This window comes from Balaenoptera borealis (assembly GCF_965194805.1).
Source record: "Balaenoptera borealis genome assembly, chromosome: 10".
NCBI lineage: Eukaryota > Metazoa > Chordata > Mammalia > Artiodactyla > Balaenopteridae > Balaenoptera > Balaenoptera borealis.
The window spans coordinates 40,856,385-40,881,353 of NC_138874.1; positions in this window are offsets into that span (position 1 = coordinate 40,856,385).

Genomic DNA, 24,969 nt, shown 5'->3' on the forward strand with positions numbered 1-24,969 from the left:
AGACCTATTCCTGGACCTATAAACTAAGAAGACAGAATTGGAAGGACACAGGCACGCAAATCTGCATTGCATAGTATTACAGTAGCCAAGATATGGAAGTAACCAAAAAGTCCACCGACAGATGGGTGGACAAAGAAGAACTGCTACCTGTACAGATGGAATATGAGCTAGTGAAAAAAATGAAACGATGCCATTTCCAGCACCATAGATGAGTCTAGAAGTAATCACGCAACTTGGAGTAAGTGAGAAAGCGAAAAACACATATCCTATCGTATCACATATAGGTGTTACCTAAAAAATGATACAAACAAAGATATTTCCACAGAGAAACACTTTCATAGATTCATTAAAAAACTTATGGTTCACCAAATGGACAGGTGTGAGGATTGGATACATTACCATATTGAGGTTAACAGAGAGATACAAACACATGTGAAATATAGAATCACCAAAGACCTACGCAATACCAAGAGAAGACTACTCAACATTGTGTCATAACCTACATGGGAAAAGGATCCGAAGAAGAATAGATATATGTATATGTGTGAAAGAACCACATCTTGCACACCTAGAACAAACAAAACATTGTAATCAAGTTTGCTGTGAGAAAAAATAAAAATTAAGTTAAAAATACCAACAAGAAGTAAGGAGACATAAACTTAAAGGGCTTTTTCCTCGCACATTCCATTCTAATTTACAACCTAGAACACCACTTCCAGTAAGGCTCTGTTGCCCTAGTAACCAGATTTGGTAAAGGAGAAATGCTGCCGCCTTGTGGCCGATTCCCGCAAGAGCAGCTTTTAACCCCCAGCTAATGGTCACTTACCATTCACAAGGACTCAGGGCTGTAAAGGACACCTGCCCTCAAAATTGTGCTGAGGTAGGGAATGGATAAAAAAATTCAAAACAGGCAAAATGTTCACGAAGATAGTATGAAGAGGTAAGTTTTACTCACTCTCTTTTTAAAAAAAGGAAAATGGATAAAAGCTCAGCCTCAGGAAGTATTAGACTCATGCAATCTAATCTACAAAAAGTTTTCAACTCACACCAGTCGACTGACCATTGGCAAAAAGTCTACAAACAATAAATGCTGAAGAGGTTTAAGAGAACTGTGTACCCTCTAGCTGCTGGTGAGATGTAAAAGGGTTAAACGCTAATAATGAGAACAGAAAGAAGCTGCGTTGAAAAGAAAAATTGAGGTACCATTCAATCCAGCAGGCGCACCAAAGGGCCTCTCACCTGAGAAGACCAGAATGAAGAAGACCCGGGCTGCAAAAGCTGCACTGCAGCCTTATTCACAATAGACAAGACAGTGAAGCAACCAAAATGTCCATCAACAGAGGAAAGGATAAAGAAGAAGTGGTCCATGTACACAATGAATACTAGCCATGGAAAACAATGAAACACTGCTCTTTGAGGCACCATAGATGATCTTGGAGATAATCACAGAACATGAGGTAAGTCGGAAAGGAAAAGTCCTATAACCTATGATATCACTTATAGGCGTTATCTAATAACTGACACAAATGAACATATTTCCACAGAGAAAGGCAATCACAGACTTATTAAAAAAAAAACTATGCTTATCTAAAAGGAAAGGTGGGGGGAATGGATACATGAAGATTAGCGTTACCATATGTATACAAATACATATTATATACATATATCAAAAAGACCGACCATATAGCAAGGAAGGATTACGGAACACTCTGTAATAATTTACATGGGAAGAGGATCTCTACATAAATAGGTATATATGATATGTAGATGAACCAGAGTGTGTACACCTTGGACAAGCAACATTCTAACCATTACCCCAATTGAAAAAATTAAAACAACGAACTAGGCGTAATGAGACATAAACTTATGGGGGGTTTTCCTGGTACATTCCGTCCAAATTGAAAACCTAGGCAGACAACTTCCAGAACGGCTCTGCTGCCCTAGTACCCAGATTTGGGAATCGAGAAATGCTGCATCCTTGTGGCCGTTTCCCACAACAGCAGCTTTGAACCCACTGCAAAAGGTCACTAATTATTCACCAATTGCAGGTCTGTAAATGACACCGGCCCTCCAAAAAATACTGAGGTCGAAAATCGACCAAAAAATTCTAGAGTGCAACCTTCCAAAAAGAAAATTTGAAGAGGTATATTACACTCACACTTTCTTTCTTTTTTCTTTTAACAGAAAAGTAAAAGGCGTGGAAAAATGATGAATTGTAGGAATTTTTACAGACATGTAAACCCAAATTACAAAAACCTGTCAGCTCACACCAGTCAGAATGGCCATCAACAAAAATGCTGCAAACTAGAAATGCTGACGTGATTGTGGAGAAATGCGTACCCTCGATTCTAAGGGGGACGTGGTAAGAGCCACTAATGAAAGCACAATTGAGGTGCCTTGAAAAGGTAAACGTTGAGCTACCATACCAGTCAATCAATCATACCCACTGCTGGGTCTATCCCCTGAGAAAAGGAAAATCAAAAATCACAGGCTGGCAATCCTGCACTCCAGCAATATTTACCATAGGCAACACTTGGAAGCAACGAAAATGTCCATCAACAGAGGAATGCACCAAGAAGAAGTGGTCCATGTACACATGGAATATTAGCCATGGAAAACATTGAAGCACTGCTCTTTGAGGCACCATAGATGAGCCTGGAGATAATCACAAAACATGAAGTAGGTCGGAAAGCAAAACACCTATATCCTATATTATCACTTATGGCATTATCTAATAACTGGCACAGATGAACGTATTTCCAAAGAGAAAGACCCTCACAGGCTGAGAAAACAAACTATGCTCATCTGAAAGGAAAGGAGGGGGGAAATTGAGAAATGAAGATTAGTGTTACTATACATATACAAATACATATTTTGTACATGTATCAAAAAGACCGAACATATAGCAAGGGAGGTTGACGGAACACTGTAATATTTTACATGGGAAGAGGATCTGTACATTAATAGACATACATAATGTACAAATGAACCAGATTGTGTACACCTAGGATAAACAATATTCTAAACTTTACCCAGATTAAAAAACTTTTAAAAACCAAGAAGAAGTAATGAGACATAAACTTATGGGGATTTCTCCTGGCAAATTCCATTCTAATTTACAACCTAGGACAATGACTTCCAGAAAGGCTCTGCTGCCCTAGTACCCAGATTGGGGAATGGAGAAATGCTACCTCCTTGTGGCCGTTTCCCACAACAGCAGGTTTGAACCCACTGCGAAAGGTCACTAAATTTTCACCAACTTGCAGTTCTGTAAATGACACCTGCCCTCCAGAAAATTTCTGGGGTCCAAAATCGACCAGAAAATTCAAAAGAGGGCAACCTTCGAAGAAGACAATTTCAAGAGCTACATTGTACTCACGGTTTTTTCTTTTAAGAGAAAAGAGAACGATGTAGGAATATGATGAATTTTAAAAAATTTAATGACAGGCATACCCATATTACAAAAACCTATCAGCTCACAGCAGTCAGAATGGCCATTAGGAAAAATGCTGCAAAAAATAAACGGTGAAGGGAGTGTGGAGAAATGCGTACCCTCGGTTGTAAGGGGGGGCATGTAAAGAGCCACTAATGAAAACACAGTGTAGGTGCTTTGAAAAGGGAAACATTGAGCTACCAGTCAATCAATCACAACCACTGCTTGGCCTATCACCTGAGAAAATGAGAATCAAAAAGTCACAGGCTGGCAAACCTGTACGCCAGCAAGATTTACCATAGCCAGCACTTGGAAGCAATGAAAATGTCCATCAACCGAGGAATGCACCAAGAAGAAGTGGTCCGCGTACACAATGGAATATTACTCTAATAATAAATATAAATGAAATTTAAAAACAAACAAAAGCAAGGAGACATCAACATTTGTGGGTTTATCCGGGCACATGGCACTCTAACTTATAACCGAAGAACACCACTGGCCGGTAGGTCTGTTTCCCTAGTACCAGCAAGGGGAACGTAGAAAGGCTGCCGCTCTCTGGCCGTTACCTGCAAAAGCAGGTTTAAAGCCTGAGCTAATGGTCACTTCATATGAACAAGTACTGCAGGGCTGTAAATGAAACCTGCCCTCAAAATGTCTTGAGGGAGATAATGGCCAAAATATTTCAAATGGTGACACATACTTTAAGAAAACACTTTGAAGAAATAAGCTCTAATCACAGCTGGAAAAATAAAAAGGACATGTCTTAAAGATCAATTTCAACGCATTATGAGACACATGCAAATTCAACCACAAAGAGGTATCAGCTCACACCACTCAGAATAACCATCAGCAAAAACTACAAAGAATAAATCCTGAAGGAGCTGGGAAGAAATACATACCCTCCACTTTAAGTGGGACGTAACCTGGAAAGAGCCACTAAGGAGAACAGAATAGAGGTGCCTTTAAAAGGTAAACATTGAGCTACCATATGTTCCAGCAGACCTATTCCTGGACCTATAAACTAAGAAGACAGAATTGGAAGGACACAGGCACGCAAATCTGCATTGCATAGTATTACAGTAGCCAAGATATGGAAGTAACCAAAAAGTCCACCGACAGATGGGTGGACAAAGAAGAACTGCTACCTGTACAGATGGAATATGAGCTAGTGAAAAAAATGAAACGATGCCATTTCCAGCACCATAGATGAGTCTAGAAGTAATCACGCAACTTGGAGTAAGTGAGAAAGCGAAAAACACATATCCTATCGTATCACATATAGGTGTTACCTAAAAAATGATACAAACAAAGATATTTCCACAGAGAAACACTTTCATAGATTCATTAAAAAACTTATGGTTCACCAAATGGACAGGTGTGAGGATTGGATACATTACCATATTGAGGTTAACAGAGAGATACAAACACATGTGAAATATAGAATCACCAAAGACCTACGCAATACCAAGAGAAGACTACTCAACATTGTGTCATAACCTACATGGGAAAAGGATCCGAAGAAGAATAGATATATGTATATGTGTGAAAGAACCACATCTTGCACACCTAGAACAAACAAAACATTGTAATCAAGTTTGCTGTGAGAAAAAATAAAAATTAAGTTAAAAATACCAACAAGAAGTAAGGAGACATAAACTTAAAGGGCTTTTTCCTCGCACATTCCATTCTAATTTACAACCTAGAACACCACTTCCAGTAAGGCTCTGTTGCCCTAGTAACCAGATTTGGTAAAGGAGAAATGCTGCCGCCTTGTGGCCGATTCCCGCAAGAGCAGCTTTTAACCCCCAGCTAATGGTCACTTACCATTCACAAGGACTCAGGGCTGTAAAGGACACCTGCCCTCAAAATTGTGCTGAGGTAGGGAATGGATAAAAAAATTCAAAACAGGCAAAATGTTCACGAAGATAGTATGAAGAGGTAAGTTTTACTCACTCTCTTTTTAAAAAAAGGAAAATGGATAAAAGCTCAGCCTCAGGAAGTATTAGACTCATGCAATCTAATCTACAAAAAGTTTTCAACTCACACCAGTCGACTGACCATTGGCAAAAAGTCTACAAACAATAAATGCTGAAGAGGTTTAAGAGAACTGTGTACCCTCTAGCTGCTGGTGAGATGTAAAAGGGTTAAACGCTAATAATGAGAACAGAAAGAAGCTGCGTTGAAAAGAAAAATTGAGGTACCATTCAATCCAGCAGGCGCACCAAAGGGCCTCTCACCTGAGAAGACCAGAATGAAGAAGACCCGGGCTGCAAAAGCTGCACTGCAGCCTTATTCACAATAGACAAGACAGTGAAGCAACCAAAATGTCCATCAACAGATGAAAGGATAAAGAAGAAGTGGTCCATGTACACAATGAATACTAGCCATGGAAAACAATGAAACACTGCTCTTTGAGGCACCATAGATGATCTTGGAGATAATCACAGAACATGAGGTAAGTCGGAAAGGAAAAGTCCTATAACCTATGATATCACTTATAGGCGTTATCTAATAACTGACACAAATGAACATATTTCCACAGAGAAAGGCAATCACAGACTTATTAAAAAAAAAAAAACTATGCTTATCTAAAAGGAAAGGTGGGGGGAATGGATACATGAAGATTAGCGTTACCATCTGTATACAAATACATATTATATACATATATCAAAAAGACCGACCATATAGCAAGGAAGGATTACGGAACACTCTGTAATAATTTACACGGGAAGAGGATCTCTACATAAATAGGTATATATGATATGTAGATGAACCAGAGTGTGTACACCTTGGACAAGCAACATTCTAACCATTACCCCAATTGAAAAAATTAAAACAACGAACTAGGAGTAATGAGACATAAACTTATGGGGGGTTTTCCTGGCACATTCCATCCAAATTGAAAACCTAGGCAGACAACTTCCAGAACGGCTCTGCTGCCCTAGTACCCAGATTTGGGAATCGAGAAATGCTGCATCCTTGTGGCCGTTTCCCACAACAGCAGCTTTGAACCCACTGCAAAAGGTCACTAATTATTCACCAATTGCAGGTCTGTAAATGACACCGGCCCTCCAAAAAATACTGAGGTCGAAAATCGACCAAAAAATTCTAGAGTGCAACCTTCCAAAAAGAAAATTTGAAGAGGTATATTACACTCACACTTTCTTTCTTTTTTCTTTTAACAGAAAAGTAAAAGGCGTGGAAAAATGATGAATTGTAGGAATTTTTACAGACATGTAAACCCAAATTACAAAAACCTGTCAGCTCACACCAGTCAGAATGGCCATCAACAAAAATGCTGCAAACTAGAAATGCTGACGTGATTGTGGAGAAATGCGTACCCTCGATTCTAAGGGGGACGTGGTAAGAGCCACTAATGAAAGCACAATTGAGGTGCCTTGAAAAGGTAAACGTTGAGCTACCATACCAGTCAATCAATCATACCCACTGCTGGGTCTATCCCCTGAGAAAAGGAAAATCAAAAATCACAGGCTGGCAATCCTGCACTCCAGCAATATTTACCATAGGCAACACTTGGAAGCAACGAAAATGTCCATCAACAGAGGAATGCACCAAGAAGAAGTGGTCCATGTACACATGGAATATTAGCCATGGAAAACATTGAAGCACTGCTCTTTGAGGCACCATAGATGAGCCTGGAGATAATCACAAAACATGAAGTAGGGCGGAAAGCAAAACACCTATATCCTATATTATCACTTATGGCATTATCTAATAACTGGCACAGATGAACGTATTTCCAAAGAGAAAGACCCTCACAGGCTGAGAAAACAAACTATGCTCATCTGAAAGGAAAGGAGGGGGGAAATTGAGAAATGAAGATTAGTGTTACTATACATATACAAATACATATTTTGTACATGTATCAAAAAGACCGAACATATAGCAAGGGAGGTTGACGGAACACTGTAATATTTTACATGGGAAGAGGATCTGTACATTAATAGACATACATAATGTACAAATGAACCAGATTGTGTACACCTAGGATAAACAATATTCTAAACTTTACCCAGATTAAAAAACTTTTAAAAACCAAGAAGAAGTAATGAGACATAAACTTATGGGGATTTCTCCTGGCAAATTCCATTCTAATTTACAACCTAGGACAATGACTTCCAGAAAGGCTCTGCTGCCCTAGTACCCAGATTGGGGAATGGAGAAATGCTACCTCCTTGTGGCCGTTTCCCACAACAGCAGGTTTGAACCCACTGCGAAAGGTCACTAAATTTTCACCAACTTGCAGTTCTGTAAATGACACCTGCCCTCCAGAAAATTTCTGGGGTCAAAAATCGACCAAAAAATTCAAAAGAGGGCAACCTTCGAAGAAGACAATTTCAAGAGCTACATTGTACTCACGGTTTTTTCTTTTAAGAGAAAAGAGAACGATGTAGGAATATGATGAATTTTAAAAAATTTAATGACAGGCATACCCATATTACAAAAACCTATCAGCTCACAGCAGTCAGAATGGCCATTAGGAAAAATGCTGCAAAAAATAAACGGTGAAGGGAGTGTGGAGAAATGCGTACCCTCGGTTGTAAGGGGGGGCATGTAAAGAGCCACTAATGAAAACACAGTGTAGGTGCTTTGAAAAGGGAAACATTGAGCTACCAGTCAATCAATCACAACCACTGCTTGGCCTATCACCTGAAAAAATGAGAATCAAAAAGTCACAGGCTGGCAAACCTGTACGCCAGCAAGATTTACCATAGCCAGCACTTGGAAGCAATGAAAATGTCCATCAACCGAGGAATGCACCAAGAAGAAGTGGTCCGCATACACAATGGAATATTACTCTAATAATAAATATAAATGAAATTTAAAAACAAACAAAAGCAAGGAGACATCAACATTTGTGGGTTTATCCGGGCACATGGCACTCTAACTTATAACCGAAGAACACCACTGGCCGGTAGGTCTGTTTCCCTAGTACCAGCAAGGGGAACGTAGAAAGGCTGCCGCTCTCTGGCCGTTACCTGCAAAAGCAGGTTTAAAGCCTGAGCTAATGGTCACTTCATATGAACAAGTACTGCAGGGCTGTAAATGAAACCTGCCCTCAAAATGTCTTGAGGGAGATAATGGCCAAAATATTTCAAATGGTGACACATACTTTAAGAAAACACTTTGAAGAAATAAGCTCTAATCACAGCTGGAAAAATAAAAAGGACATGTCTTAAAGATCAATTTCAACGCATTATGAGACACATGCAAATTCAACCACAAAGAGGTATCAGCTCACACCACTCAGAATAACCATCAGCAAAAACTACAAAGAATAAATCCTGAAGGAGCTGGGAAGAAATACATACCCTCCACTTTAAGTGGGACGTAACCTGGAAAGAGCCACTAAGGAGAACAGAATAGAGGTGCCTTTAAAAGGTAAACATTGAGCTACCATATGTTCCAGCAGACCTATTCCTGGACCTATAAACTAAGAAGACAGAATTGGAAGGACACAGGCACGCAAATCTGCATTGCATAGTATTACAGTAGCCAAGATATGGAAGTAACCAAAAAGTCCACCGACAGATGGGTGGACAAAGAAGAACTGCTACCTGTACAGATGGAATATGAGCTAGTGAAAAAAATGAAACGATGCCATTTCCAGCACCATAGATGAGTCTAGAAGTAATCACGCAACTTGGAGTAAGTGAGAAAGCGAAAAACACATATCCTATCGTATCACATATAGGTGTTACCTAAAAAATGATACAAACAAAGATATTTCCACAGAGAAACACTTTCATAGATTCATTAAAAAACTTATGGTTCACCAAATGGACAGGTGTGAGGATTGGATACATTACCATATTGAGGTTAACAGAGAGATACAAACACATGTGAAATATAGAATCACCAAAGACCTACGCAATACCAAGAGAAGACTACTCAACATTGTGTCATAACCTACATGGGAAAAGGATCCGAAGAAGAATAGATATATGTATATGTGTGAAAGAACCACATCTTGCACACCTAGAACAAACAAAACATTGTAATCAAGTTTGCTGTGAGAAAAAATAAAAATTAAGTTAAAAATACCAACAAGAAGTAAGGAGACATAAACTTAAAGGGCTTTTTCCTCGCACATTCCATTCTAATTTACAACCTAGAACACCACTTCCAGTAAGGCTCTGTTGCCCTAGTAACCAGATTTGGTAAAGGAGAAATGCTGCCGCCTTGTGGCCGATTCCCGCAAGAGCAGCTTTTAACCCCCAGCTAATGGTCACTTACCATTCACAAGGACTCAGGGCTGTAAAGGACACCTGCCCTCAAAATTGTGCTGAGGTAGGGAATGGATAAAAAAATTCAAAACAGGCAAAATGTTCACGAAGATAGTATGAAGAGGTAAGTTTTACTCACTCTCTTTTTAAAAAAAGGAAAATGGATAAAAGCTCAGCCTCAGGAAGTATTAGACTCATGCAATCTAATCTACAAAAAGTTTTCAACTCACACCAGTCGACTGACCATTGGCAAAAAGTCTACAAACAATAAATGCTGAAGAGGTTTAAGAGAACTGTGTACCCTCTAGCTGCTGGTGAGATGTAAAAGGGTTAAACGCTAATAATGAGAACAGAAAGAAGCTGCGTTGAAAAGAAAAATTGAGGTACCATTCAATCCAGCAGGCGCACCAAAGGGCCTCTCACCTGAGAAGACCAGAATGAAGAAGACCCGGGCTGCAAAAGCTGCACTGCAGCCTTATTCACAATAGACAAGACAGTGAAGCAACCAAAATGTCCATCAACAGACGAAAGGATAAAGAAGAAGTGGTCCATGTACACAATGAATACTAGCCATGGAAAACAATGAAACACTGCTCTTTGAGGCACCATAGATGATCTTGGAGATAATCACAGAACATGAGGTAAGTCGGAAAGGAAAAGTCCTATAACCTATGATATCACTTATAGGCGTTATCTAATAACTGACACAAATGAACATATTTCCACAGAGAAAGGCAATCACAGACTTATTAAAAAAAAAAAAACTATGCTTATCTAAAAGGAAAGGTGGGGGGAATGGATACATGAAGATTAGCGTTACCATCTGTATACAAATACATATTATATACATATATCAAAAAGACCGACCATATAGCAAGGAAGGATTACGGAACACTCTGTAATAATTTACACGGGAAGAGGATCTCTACATAAATAGGTATATATGATATGTAGATGAACCAGAGTGTGTACACCTTGGACAAGCAACATTCTAACCATTACCCCAATTGAAAAAATTAAAACAACGAACTAGGAGTAATGAGACATAAACTTATGGGGGGTTTTCCTGGCACATTCCATCCAAATTGAAAACCTAGGCAGACAACTTCCAGAACGGCTCTGCTGCCCTAGTACCCAGATTTGGGAATCGAGAAATGCTGCATCCTTGTGGCCGTTTCCCACAACAGCAGCTTTGAACCCACTGCAAAAGGTCACTAATTATTCACCAATTGCAGGTCTGTAAATGACACCGGCCCTCCAAAAAATACTGAGGTCGAAAATCGACCAAAAAATTCTAGAGTGCAACCTTCCAAAAAGAAAATTTGAAGAGGTATATTACACTCACACTTTCTTTCTTTTTTCTTTTAACAGAAAAGTAAAAGGCGTGGAAAAATGATGAATTGTAGGAATTTTTACAGACATGTAAACCCAAATTACAAAAACCTGTCAGCTCACACCAGTCAGAATGGCCATCAACAAAAATGCTGCAAACTAGAAATGCTGACGTGATTGTGGAGAAATGCGTACCCTCGATTCTAAGGGGGACGTGGTAAGAGCCACTAATGAAAGCACAATTGAGGTGCCTTGAAAAGGTAAACGTTGAGCTACCATACCAGTCAATCAATCATACCCACTGCTGGGTCTATCCCCTGAGAAAAGGAAAATCAAAAATCACAGGCTGGCAATCCTGCACTCCAGCAATATTTACCATAGGCAACACTTGGAAGCAACGAAAATGTCCATCAACAGAGGAATGCACCAAGAAGAAGTGGGCCATGTACACATGGAATATTAGCCATGGAAAACATTGAAGCACTGCTCTTTGAGGCACCATAGATGAGCCTGGAGATAATCACAAAACATGAAGTAGGTCGGAAAGCAAAACACCTATATCCTATATTATCACTTATGGCATTATCTAATAACTGGCACAGATGAACGTATTTCCAAAGAGAAAGACCCTCACAGGCTGAGAAAACAAACTATGCTCATCTGAAAGGAAAGGAGGGGGGAAATTGAGAAATGAAGATTAGTGTTACTATACATATACAAATACATATTTTGTACATGTATCAAAAAGACCGAACATATAGCAAGGGAGGTTGACGGAACACTGTAATATTTTACATGGGAAGAGGATCTGTACATTAATAGACATACATAATGTACAAATGAACCAGATTGTGTACACCTAGGATAAACAATATTCTAAACTTTACCCAGATTAAAAAACTTTTAAAAACCAAGAAGAAGTAATGAGACATAAACTTATGGGGATTTCTCCTGGCAAATTCCATTCTAATTTACAACCTAGGACAATGACTTCCAGAAAGGCTCTGCTGCCCTAGTACCCAGATTGGGGAATGGAGAAATGCTACCTCCTTGTGGCCGTTTCCCACAACAGCAGGTTTGAACCCACTGCGAAAGGTCACTAAATTTTCACCAACTTGCAGTTCTGTAAATGACACCTGCCCTCCAGAAAATTTCTGGGGTCAAAAATCGACCAAAAAATTCAAAAGAGGGCAACCTTCGAAGAAGACAATTTCAAGAGCTACATTGTACTCACGGTTTTTTCTTTTAAGAGAAAAGAGAACGATGTAGGAATATGATGAATTTTAAAAAATTTAATGACAGGCATACCCATATTACAAAAACCTATCAGCTCACAGCAGTCAGAATGGCCATTAGGAAAAATGCTGCAAAAAATAAACGGTGAAGGGAGTGTGGAGAAATGCGTACCCTCGGTTGTAAGGGGGGGCATGTAAAGAGCCACTAATGAAAACACAGTGTAGGTGCTTTGAAAAGGGAAACATTGAGCTACCAGTCAATCAATCACAACCACTGCTTGGCCTATCACCTGAGAAAATGAGAATCAAAAAGTCACAGGCTGGCAAACCTGTACGCCAGCAAGATTTACCATAGCCAGCACTTGGAAGCAATGAAAATGTCCATCAACCGAGGAATGCACCAAGAAGAAGTGGTCCGCATACACAATGGAATATTACTCTAATAATAAATATAAATGAAATTTAAAAACAAACAAAAGCAAGGAGACATCAACATTTGTGGGTTTATCCGGGCACATGGCACTCTAACTTATAACCGAAGAACACCACTGGCCGGTAGGTCTGTTTCCCTAGTACCAGCAAGGGGAACGTAGAAAGGCTGCCGCTCTCTGGCCGTTACCTGCAAAAGCAGGTTTAAAGCCTGAGCTAATGGTCACTTCATATGAACAAGTACTGCAGGGCTGTAAATGAAACCTGCCCTCAAAATGTCTTGAGGGAGATAATGGCCAAAATATTTCAAATGGTGACACATACTTTAAGAAAACACTTTGAAGAAATAAGCTCTAATCACAGCTGGAAAAATAAAAAGGACATGTCTTAAAGATCAATTTCAACGCATTATGAGACACATGCAAATTCAACCACAAAGAGGTATCAGCTCACACCACTCAGAATAACCATCAGCAAAAACTACAAAGAATAAATCCTGAAGGAGCTGGGAAGAAATACATACCCTCCACTTTAAGTGGGACGTAACCTGGAAAGAGCCACTAAGGAGAACAGAATAGAGGTGCCTTTAAAAGGTAAACATTGAGCTACCATATGTTCCAGCAGACCTATTCCTGGACCTATAAACTAAGAAGACAGAATTGGAAGGACACAGGCACGCAAATCTGCATTGCATAGTATTACAGTAGCCAAGATATGGAAGTAACCAAAAAGTCCACCGACAGATGGGTGGACAAAGAAGAACTGCTACCTGTACAGATGGAATATGAGCTAGTGAAAAAAATGAAACGATGCCATTTCCAGCACCACAGATGAGTCTAGAAGTAATCACGCAACTTGGAGTAAGTGAGAAAGCGAAAAACACATATCCTATCGTATCACATATAGGTGTTACCTAAAAAATGATACAAACAAAGATATTTCCACAGAGAAACACTTTCATAGATTCATTAAAAAACTTATGGTTCACCAAATGGACAGGTGTGAGGATTGGATACATTACCATATTGAGGTTAACAGAGAGATACAAACACATGTGAAATATAGAATCACCAAAGACCTACGCAATACCAAGAGAAGACTACTCAACATTGTGTCATAACCTACATGGGAAAAGGATCCGAAGAAGAATAGATATATGTATATGTGTGAAAGAACCACATCTTGCACACCTAGAACAAACAAAACATTGTAATCAAGTTTGCTGTGAGAAAAAATAAAAATTAAGTTAAAAATACCAACAAGAAGTAAGGAGACATAAACTTAAAGGGCTTTTTCCTCGCACATTCCATTCTAATTTACAACCTAGAACACCACTTCCAGTAAGGCTCTGTTGCCCTAGTAACCAGATTTGGTAAAGGAGAAATGCTGCCGCCTTGTGGCCGATTCCCGCAAGAGCAGCTTTTAACCCCCAGCTAATGGTCACTTACCATTCACAAGGACTCAGGGCTGTAAAGGACACCTGCCCTCAAAATTGTGCTGAGGTAGGGAATGGATAAAAAAATTCAAAACAGGCAAAATGTTCACGAAGATAGTATGAAGAGGTAAGTTTTACTCACTCTCTTTTTAAAAAAAGGAAAATGGATAAAAGCTCAGCCTCAGGAAGTATTAGACTCATGCAATCTAATCTACAAAAAGTTTTCAACTCACACCAGTCGACTGACCATTGGCAAAAAGTCTACAAACAATAAATGCTGAAGAGGTTTAAGAGAACTGTGTACCCTCTAGCTGCTGGTGAGATGTAAAAGGGTTAAACGCTAATAATGAGAACAGAAAGAAGCTGCGTTGAAAAGAAAAATTGAGGTACCATTCAATCCAGCAGGCGCACCAAAGGGCCTCTCACCTGAGAAGACCAGAATGAAGAAGACCCGGGCTGCAAAAGCTGCACTGCAGCCTTATTCACAATAGACAAGACAGTGAAGCAACCAAAATGTCCATCAACAGACGAAAGGATAAAGAAGAAGTGGTCCATGTACACAATGAATACTAGCCATGGAAAACAATGAAACACTGCTCTTTGAGGCACCATAGATGATCTTGGAGATAATCACAGAACATGAGGTAAGTCGGAAAGGAAAAGTCCTATAACCTATGATATCACTTATAGGCGTTATCTAATAACTGACACAAATGAACATATTTCCACAGAGAAAGGCAATCACAGACTTATTAAAAAAAAAAAAACTATGCTTATCTAAAAGGAAAGGTGGGGGGAATGGATACATGAAGATTAGCGTTACCATATGTATACAAATACATATTATATACATATATCAAAAAGACCGACCATATAGCAAGGAAGGATTACGGAACACTCTGTAATAATTTACACGGGAAGAGGATCTCTACATAAATAGGTATATATGATATGTAGATGAACCAGAGTGTGTACACCTTGGACAAGCAACATTCTAACCATTACCCCAATTGAAAAAATTAAAACAACGAACTAGGAGTAATGAGACATAAACTTATGGGGGGTTTTCCTGGCACATTCCATCCAAATTGAAAACCTAGGCAGACAACTTCCAGAACGGCTCTGCTGCCCTAGTACCCAGATTTGGGAATCGAGAAATGCTGCATCCTTGTGGCCGTTTCCCACAACAGCAGCTTTGAACCCACTGCAAAAGGTCACTAATTATTCACCAATTGCAGGTCTGTAAATGACACCGGCCCTCCAAAAAATACTGAGGTCGAAAATCGACCAAAAAATTCTAGAGTGCAACCTTCCAAAAAGAAAATTTGAAGAGGTATATTACACTCACACTTTCTTTCTTTTTTCTTTTAACAGAAAAGTAAAAGGCGTGGAAAAATGATGAATTGTAGGAATTTTTACAGACATGTAAACCCAAATTACAAAAACCTGTCAGCTCACACCAGTCAGAATGGCCATCAACAAAAATGCTGCAAACTAGAAATGCTGACGTGATTGTGGAGAAATGCGTACCCTCGATTCTAAGGGGGACGTGGTAAGAGCCACTAATGAAAGCACAATTGAGGTGCCTTGAAAAGGTAAACGTTGAGCTACCATACCAGTCAATCAATCATACCCACTGCTGGGTCTATCCCCTGAGAAAAGGAAAATCAAAAATCACAGGCTGGCAATCCTGCACTCCAGCAATATTTACCATAGGCAACACTTGGAAGCAACGAAAATGTCCATCAACAGAGGAATGCACCAAGAAGAAGTGGGCCATGTACACATGGAATATTAGCCATGGAAAACATTGAAGCACTGCTCTTTGAGGCACCATAGATGAGCCTGGAGATAATCACAAAACATGAAGTAGGTCGGAAAGCAAAACACCTATATCCTATATTATCACTTATGGCATTATCTAATAACTGGCACAGATGAACGTATTTCCAAAGAGAAAGACCCTCACAGGCTGAGAAAACAAACTATGCTCATCTGAAAGGAAAGGAGGGGGGAAATTGAGAAATGAAGATTAGTGTTACTATACATATACAAATACATATTTTGTACATGTATCAAAAAGACCGAACATATAGCAAGGGAGGTTGACGGAACACTGTAATATTTTACATGGGAAGAGGATCTGTACATTAATAGACATACATAATGTACAAATGAACCAGATTGTGTACACCTAGGATAAACAATATTCTAAACTTTACCCAGATTAAAAAACTTTTAAAAACCAAGAAGAAGTAATGAGACATAAACTTATGGGGATTTCTCCTGGCAAATTCCATTCTAATTTACAACCTAGGACAATGACTTCCAGAAAGGCTCTGCTGCCCTAGTACCCAGATTGGGGAATGGAGAAATGCTACCTCCTTGTGGCCGTTTCCCACAACAGCAGGTTTGAACCCACTGCGAAAGGTCACTAAATTTTCACCAACTTGCAGTTCTGTAAATGACACCTGCCCTCCAGAAAATTTCTGGGGTCAAAAATCGACCAAAAAATTCAAAAGAGGGCAACCTTCGAAGAAGACAATTTCAAGAGCTACATTGTACTCACGGTTTTTTCTTTTAAGAGAAAAGAGAACGATGTAGGAATATGATGAATTTTAAAAAATTTAATGACAGGCATACCCATATTACAAAAACCTATCAGCTCACAGCAGTCAGAATGGCCATTAGGAAAAATGCTGCAAAAAATAAACGGTGAAGGGAGTGTGGAGAAATGCGTACCCTCGGTTGTAAGGGGGGGCATGTAAAGAGCCACTAATGAAAACACAGTGTAGGTGCTTTGAAAAGGGAAACATTGAGCTACCAGTCAATCAATCACAACCACTGCTTGGCCTATCACCTGAGAAAATGAGAATCAAAAAGTCACAGGCTGGCAAACCTGTACGCCAGCAAGATTTACCATAGCCAGCACTTGGAAGCAATGAAAATGTCCATCAACCGAGGAATGCACCAAGAAGAAGTGGTCCGCATACACAATGGAATATTACTCTAATAATAAATATAAATGAAATTTAAAAACAAACAAAAGCAAGGAGACATCAACATTTGTGGGTTTATCCGGGCACATGGCACTCTAACTTATAACCGAAGAACACCACTGGCCGGTAGGTCTGTTTCCCTAGTACCAGCAAGGGGAACGTAGAAAGGCTGCCGCTCTCTGGCCGTTACCTGCAAAAGCAGGTTTAAAGCCTGAGCTAATGGTCACTTCATATGAACAAGTACTGCAGGGCTGTAAATGAAACCTGCCCTCAAAATGTCTTGAGGGAGATAATGGCCAAAATATTTCAAATGGTGACACATACTTTAAGAAAACACTTTGAAGAAATAAGCTCTAATCACAGCTGGAAAAATAAAAAGGACATGTCTTAAAGATCAATTTCAACGCATTATGAGACACATGCAAATTCAACCACAAAGAGGTATCAGCTCACACCACTCAGAATAACCATCAGCAAAAACTACAAAGAATAAATCCTGAAGGAGCTGGGAAGAAATACATACCCTCCACTTTAAGTGGGACGTAACCTGGAAAGAGCCACTAAGGAGAACAGAATAGAGGTGCCTTTAAAAGGTAAACATTGAGCTACCATATGTTCCAGCAGACCTATTCCTGGACCTATAAACTAAGAAGACAGAATTGGAAGGACACAGGCACGCAAATCTGCATTGCATAGTATTACAGTAGCCAAGATATGGAAGTAACCAAAAAGTCCACCGACAGATGGGTGGACAAAGAAGAACTGCTACCTGTACAGATGGAATATGAGCTAGTGAAAAAAATGAAACGATGCCATTTCCAGCACCACAGATGAGTCTAGAAGTAATCACGCAACTTGGAGTAAGTGAGAAAGCGAAAAACACATATCCTATCGTATCACATATAGGTGTTACCTAAAAAATGATACAAACAAAGATATTTCCACAGAGAAACACTTTCATAGATTCATTAAAAAACTTATGGTTCACCAAATGGACAGGTGTGAGGATTGGATACATTACCATATTGAGGTTAACAGAGAGATACAAACACATGTGAAATATAGAATCACCAAAGACCTACGCAATACCAAGAGAAGACTACTCAACATTGTGTCATAACCTACATGGGAAAAGGATCCGAAGAAGAATAGATATATGTATATGTGTGAAAGAACCACATCTTGCACACCTAGAACAAACAAAACATTGTAATCAAGTTTGCTGTGAGAAAAAATAAAAATTAAGTTAAAAATACCAACAAGAAGTAAGGAGACATAAACTTAAAGGGCTTTTTCCTCGCACATTCCATTCTAATTTACAACCTAGAACACCACTTCCAGTAAGGCTCTGTTGCCCTAGTAACCAGATTTGGTAAAGGAGAAATGCTGCCGCCTTGTGGCCGATTCCCGCAAGAGCAGCTTTTAACCCCCAGCTAATGGTCACTTACCATTCACAAGGACTCAGGGCTGTAAAGGACACCTGCCCTCAAAATTGTGCTGAGGTAGGGAATGGATAAAAAAATTCAAAACAGGCAAAATGTTCACGAAGATAGTATGAAGAGGTAAGTTTTACTCACTCTCTTTTTAAAAAAAGGAAAATGGATAAAAGCTCAGCCTCAGGAAGTATTAGACTCATGCAATCTAATCTACAAAAAGTTTTCAACTCACACCAGTCGACTGACCATTGGCAAAAAGTCTACAAACAATAAATGCTGAAGAGGTTTAAGAGAACTGTGTACCCTCTAGCTGCTGGTGAGATGTAAAAGGGTTAAACGCTAATAATGAGAACAGAAAGAAGCTGCGTTGAAAAGAAAAATTGAGGTACCATTCAATCCAGCAGGCGCACCAAAGGGCCTCTCACCTGAGAAGACCAGAATGAAGAAGACCCGGGCTGCAAAAGCTGCACTGCAGCCTTATTCACAATAGACAAGACAGTGAAGCAACCAAAATGTCCATCAACAGACGAAAGGATAAAGAAGAAGTGGTCCATGTACACAATGAATACTAGCCATGGAAAACAATGAAACACTGCTCTTTGAGGCACCATAGATGATCTTGGAGATAATCACAGAACATGAGGTAAGTCGGAAAGGAAAAGTCCTATAACCTATGATATCACTTATAGGCGTTATCTAATAACTGACACAAATGAACATATTTCCACAGAGAAAGGCAATCACAGACTTATTAAAAAAAAAAAAACTATGCTTATCTAAAAGGAAAGGTGGGGGGAATGGATACATGAAGATTAGCGTTACCATATGTATACAAATACATATTATATACATATATCAAAAAGACCGACCATATAGCAAGGAAGGATTACGGAACACTCTGTAATAATTTACACGGGAAGAGGATCTCTACATAAATAGGTATATATGATATGTAGATGAACCAGAGTGTGTACACCTTGGACAAGCAACATTCTAACCATTACCCCAATTGAAAAAATTAAAACAACGAACTAGGAGTAATGAGACATAAACTTATGGGGGGTTTTCCTGGCACATTCCATCCAAATTGAAAACCTAGGCAGACAACTTCCAGAACGGCTCTGCTGCCCTAGTACCCAGATTTGGGAATCGAGAAATGCTGCATCCTTGTGGCCGTTTCCCACAACAGCAGCTTTGAACCCACTGCAAAAGGTCACTAATTATTCACCAATTGCAGGTCTGTAAATGACACCGGCCCTCCAAAAAATACTGAGGTCGAAAATCGACCAAAAAATTCTAGAGTGCAACCTTCCAAAAAGAAAATTTGAAGAGGTATATTACACTCACACTTTCTTTCTTTTTTCTTTTAACAGAAAAGTAAAAGGCGTGGAAAAATGATGAATTGTAGGAATTTTTACAGACATGTAAACCCAAATTACAAAAACCTGTCAGCTCACACCAGTCAGAATGGCCATCAACAAAAATGCTGCAAACTAGAAATGCTGACGTGATTGTGGAGAAATGCGTACCCTCGATTCTAAGGGGGACGTGGTAAGAGCCACTAATGAAAGCACAATTGAGGTGCCTTGAAAAGGTAAACGTTGAGCTACCATACCAGTCAATCAATCATACCCACTGCTGGGTCTATCCCCTGAGAAAAGGAAAATCAAAAATCACAGGCTGGCAATCCTGCACTCCAGCAATATTTACCATAGGCAACACTTGGAAGCAACGAAAATGTCCATCAACAGAGGAATGCACCAAGAAGAAGTGGGCCATGTACACATGGAATATTAGCCATGGAAAACATTGAAGCACTGCTCTTTGAGGCACCATAGATGAGCCTGGAGATAATCACAAAACATGAAGTAGGTCGGAAAGCAAAACACCTATATCCTATATTATCACTTATGGCATTATCTAATAACTGGCACAGATGAACGTATTTCCAAAGAGAAAGACCCTCACAGGCTGAGAAAACAAACTATGCTCATCTGAAAGGAAAGGAGGGGGGAAATTGAGAAATGAAGATTAGTGTTACTATACATATACAAATACATATTTTGTACATGTATCAAAAAGACCGAACATATAGCAAGGGAGGTTGACGGAACACTGTAATATTTTACATGGGAAGAGGATCTGTACATTAATAGACATACATAATGTACAAATGAACCAGATTGTGTACACCTAGGATAAACAATATTCTAAACTTTACCCAGATTAAAAAACTTTTAAAAACCAAGAAGAAGTAATGAGACATAAACTTATGGGGATTTCTCCTGGCAAATTCCATTCTAATTTACAACCTAGGACAATGACTTCCAGAAAGGCTCTGCTGCCCTAGTACCCAGATTGGGGAATGGAGAAATGCTACCTCCTTGTGGCCGTTTCCCACAACAGCAGGTTTGAACCCACTGCGAAAGGTCACTAAATTTTCACCAACTTGCAGTTCTGTAAATGACACCTGCCCTCCAGAAAATTTCTGGGGTCAAAAATCGACCAAAAAATTCAAAAGAGGGCAACCTTCGAAGAAGACAATTTCAAGAGCTACATTGTACTCACGGTTTTTTCTTTTAAGAGAAAAGAGAACGATGTAGGAATATGATGAATTTTAAAAAATTTAATGACAGGCATACCCATATTACAAAAACCTATCAGCTCACAGCAGTCAGAATGGCCATTAGGAAAAATGCTGCAAAAAATAAACGGTGAAGGGAGTGTGGAGAAATGCGTACCCTCGGTTGTAAGGGGGGGCATGTAAAGAGCCACTAATGAAAACACAGTGTAGGTGCTTTGAAAAGGGAAACATTGAGCTACCAGTCAATCAATCACAACCACTGCTTGGCCTATCACCTGAGAAAATGAGAATCAAAAAGTCACAGGCTGGCAAACCTGTACGCCAGCAAGATTTACCATAGCCAGCACTTGGAAGCAATGAAAATGTCCATCAACCGAGGAATGCACCAAGAAGAAGTGGTCCGCATACACAATGGAATATTACTCTAATAATAAATATAAATGAAATTTAAAAACAAACAAAAGCAAGGACACATCAACATTTGTGGGTTTATCCGGGCACATGGCACTCTAACTTATAACCGAAGAACACCACTGGCCGGTAGGTCTGTTTCCCTAGTACCAGCAAGGGGAACGTAGAAAGGCTGCCGCTCTCTGGCCGTTACCTGCAAAAGCAGGTTTAAAGCCTGAGCTAATGGTCACTTCATATGAACAAGTACTGCAGGGCTGTAAATGAAACCTGCCCTCAAAATGTCTTGAGGGAGATAATGGCCAAAATATTTCAAATGGTGACACATACTTTAAGAAAACACTTTGAAGAAATAAGCTCTAATCACAGCTGGAAAAATAAAAAGGACATGTCTTAAAGATCAATTTCAACGCATTATGAGACACATGCAAATTCAACCACAAAGAGGTATCAGCTCACACCACTCAGAATAACCATCAGCAAAAACTACAAAGAATAAATCCTGAAGGAGCTGGGAAGAAATACATACCCTCCACTTTAAGTGGGACGTAACCTGGAAAGAGCCACTAAGGAGAACAGAATAGAGGTGCCTTTAAAAGGTAAACATTGAGCTACCATATGTTCCAGCAGACCTATTCCTGGACCTATAAACTAAGAAGACAGAATTGGAAGGACACAGGCACGCAAATCTGCATTGCATAGTATTACAGTAGCCAAGATATGGAAGTAACCAAAAAGTCCACCGACAGATGGGTGGACAAAGAAGAACTGCTACCTGTACAGATGGAATATGAGCTAGTGAAAAAAATGAAACGATGCCATTTCCAGCACCACAGATGAGTCTAGAAGTAATCACGCAACTTGGAGTAAGTGAGAAAGCGAAAAACACATATCCTATCGTATCACATATAGGTGTTACCTAAAAAATGATACAAACAAAGATATTTCCACAGAGAAACACTTTCATAGATTCATTAAAAAACTTATGGTTCACCAAATGGACAGGTGTGAGGATTGGATACATTACCATATTGAGGTTAACAGAGAGATACAAACACATGTGAAATATAGAATCACCAAAGACCTACGCAATACCAAGAGAAGACTACTCAACATTGTGTCATAACCTACATGGGAAAAGGATCCGAAGAAGAATAGATATATGTATATGTGTGAAAGAACCACATCTTGCACACCTAGAACAAACAAAACATTGTAATCAAGTTTGCTGTGAGAAAAAATAAAAATTAAGTTAAAAATACCAACAAGAAGTAAGGAGACATAAACTTAAAGGGCTTTTTCCTCGCACATTCCATTCTAATTTACAACCTAGAACACCACTTCCAGTAAGGCTCTGTTGCCCTAGTAACCAGATTTGGTAAAGGAGAAATGCTGCCGCCTTGTGGCCGATTCCCGCAAGAGCAGCTTTTAACCCCCAGCTAATGGTCACTTACCATTCACAAGGACTCAGGGCTGTAAAGGACACCTGCCCTCAAAATTGTGCTGAGGTAGGGAATGGATAAAAAAATTCAAAACAGGCAAAATGTTCACGAAGATAGTATGAAGAGGTAAGTTTTACTCACTCTCTTTTTAAAAAAAGGAAAATGGATAAAAGCTCAGCCTCAGGAAGTATTAGACTCATGCAATCTAATCTACAAAAAGTTTTCAACTCACACCAGTCGACTGACCATTGGCAAAAAGTCTACAAACAATAAATGCTGAAGAGGTTTAAGAGAACTGTGTACCCTCTAGCTGCTGGTGAGATGTAAAAGGGTTAAACGCTAATAATGAGAACAGAAAGAAGCTGCGTTGAAAAGAAAAATTGAGGTACCATTCAATCCAGCAGGCGCACCAAAGGGCCTCTCACCTGAGAAGACCAGAATGAAGAAGACCCGGGCTGCAAAAGCTGCACTGCAGCCTTATTCACAATAGACAAGACAGTGAAGCAACCAAAATGTCCATCAACAGACGAAAGGATAAAGAAGAAGTGGTCCATGTACACAATGAATACTAGCCATGGAAAACAATGAAACACTGCTCTTTGAGGCACCATAGATGATCTTGGAGATAATCACAGAACATGAGGTAAGTCGGAAAGGAAAAGTCCTATAACCTATGATATCACTTATAGGCGTTATCTAATAACTGACACAAATGAACATATTTCCACAGAGAAAGGCAATCACAGACTTATTAAAAAAAAAAACTATGCTTATCTAAAAGGAAAGGTGGGGGGAATGGATACATGAAGATTAGCGTTACCATATGTATACAAATACATATTATATACATATATCAAAAAGACCGACCATATAGCAAGGAAGGATTACGGAACACTCTGTAATAATTTACACGGGAAGAGGATCTCTACATAAATAGGTATATATGATATGTAGATGAACCAGAGTGTGTACACCTTGGACAAGCAACATTCTAACCATTACCCCAATTGAAAAAATTAAAACAACGAACTAGGAGTAATGAGACATAAACTTATGGGGGGTTTTCCTGGCACATTCCATCCAAATTGAAAACCTAGGCAGACAACTTCCAGAACGGCTCTGCTGCCCTAGTACCCAGATTTGGGAATCGAGAAATGCTGCATCCTTGTGGCCGTTTCCCACAACAGCAGCTTTGAACCCACTGCAAAAGGTCACTAATTATTCACCAATTGCAGGTCTGTAAATGACACCGGCCCTCCAAAAAATACTGAGGTCGAAAATCGACCAAAAAATTCTAGAGTGCAACCTTCCAAAAAGAAAATTTGAAGAGGTATATTACACTCACACTTTCTTTCTTTTTTCTTTTAACAGAAAAGTAAAAGGCGTGGAAAAATGATGAATTGTAGGAATTTTTACAGACATGTAAACCCAAATTACAAAAACCTGTCAGCTCACACCAGTCAGAATGGCCATCAACAAAAATGCTGCAAACTAGAAATGCTGACGTGATTGTGGAGAAATGCGTACCCTCGATTCTAAGGGGGACGTGGTAAGAGCCACTAATGAAAGCACAATTGAGGTGCCTTGAAAAGGTAAACGTTGAGCTACCATACCAGTCAATCAATCATACCCACTGCTGGGTCTATCCCCTGAGAAAAGGAAAATCAAAAATCACAGGCTGGCAATCCTGCACTCCAGCAATATTTACCATAGGCAACACTTGGAAGCAACGAAAATGTCCATCAACAGAGGAATGCACCAAGAAGAAGTGGGCCATGTACACATGGAATATTAGCCATGGAAAACATTGAAGCACTGCTCTTTGAGGCACCATAGATGAGCCTGGAGATAATCACAAAACATGAAGTAGGTCGGAAAGCAAAACACCTATATCCTATATTATCACTTATGGCATTATCTAATAACTGGCACAGATGAACGTATTTCCAAAGAGAAAGACCCTCACAGGCTGAGAAAACAAACTATGC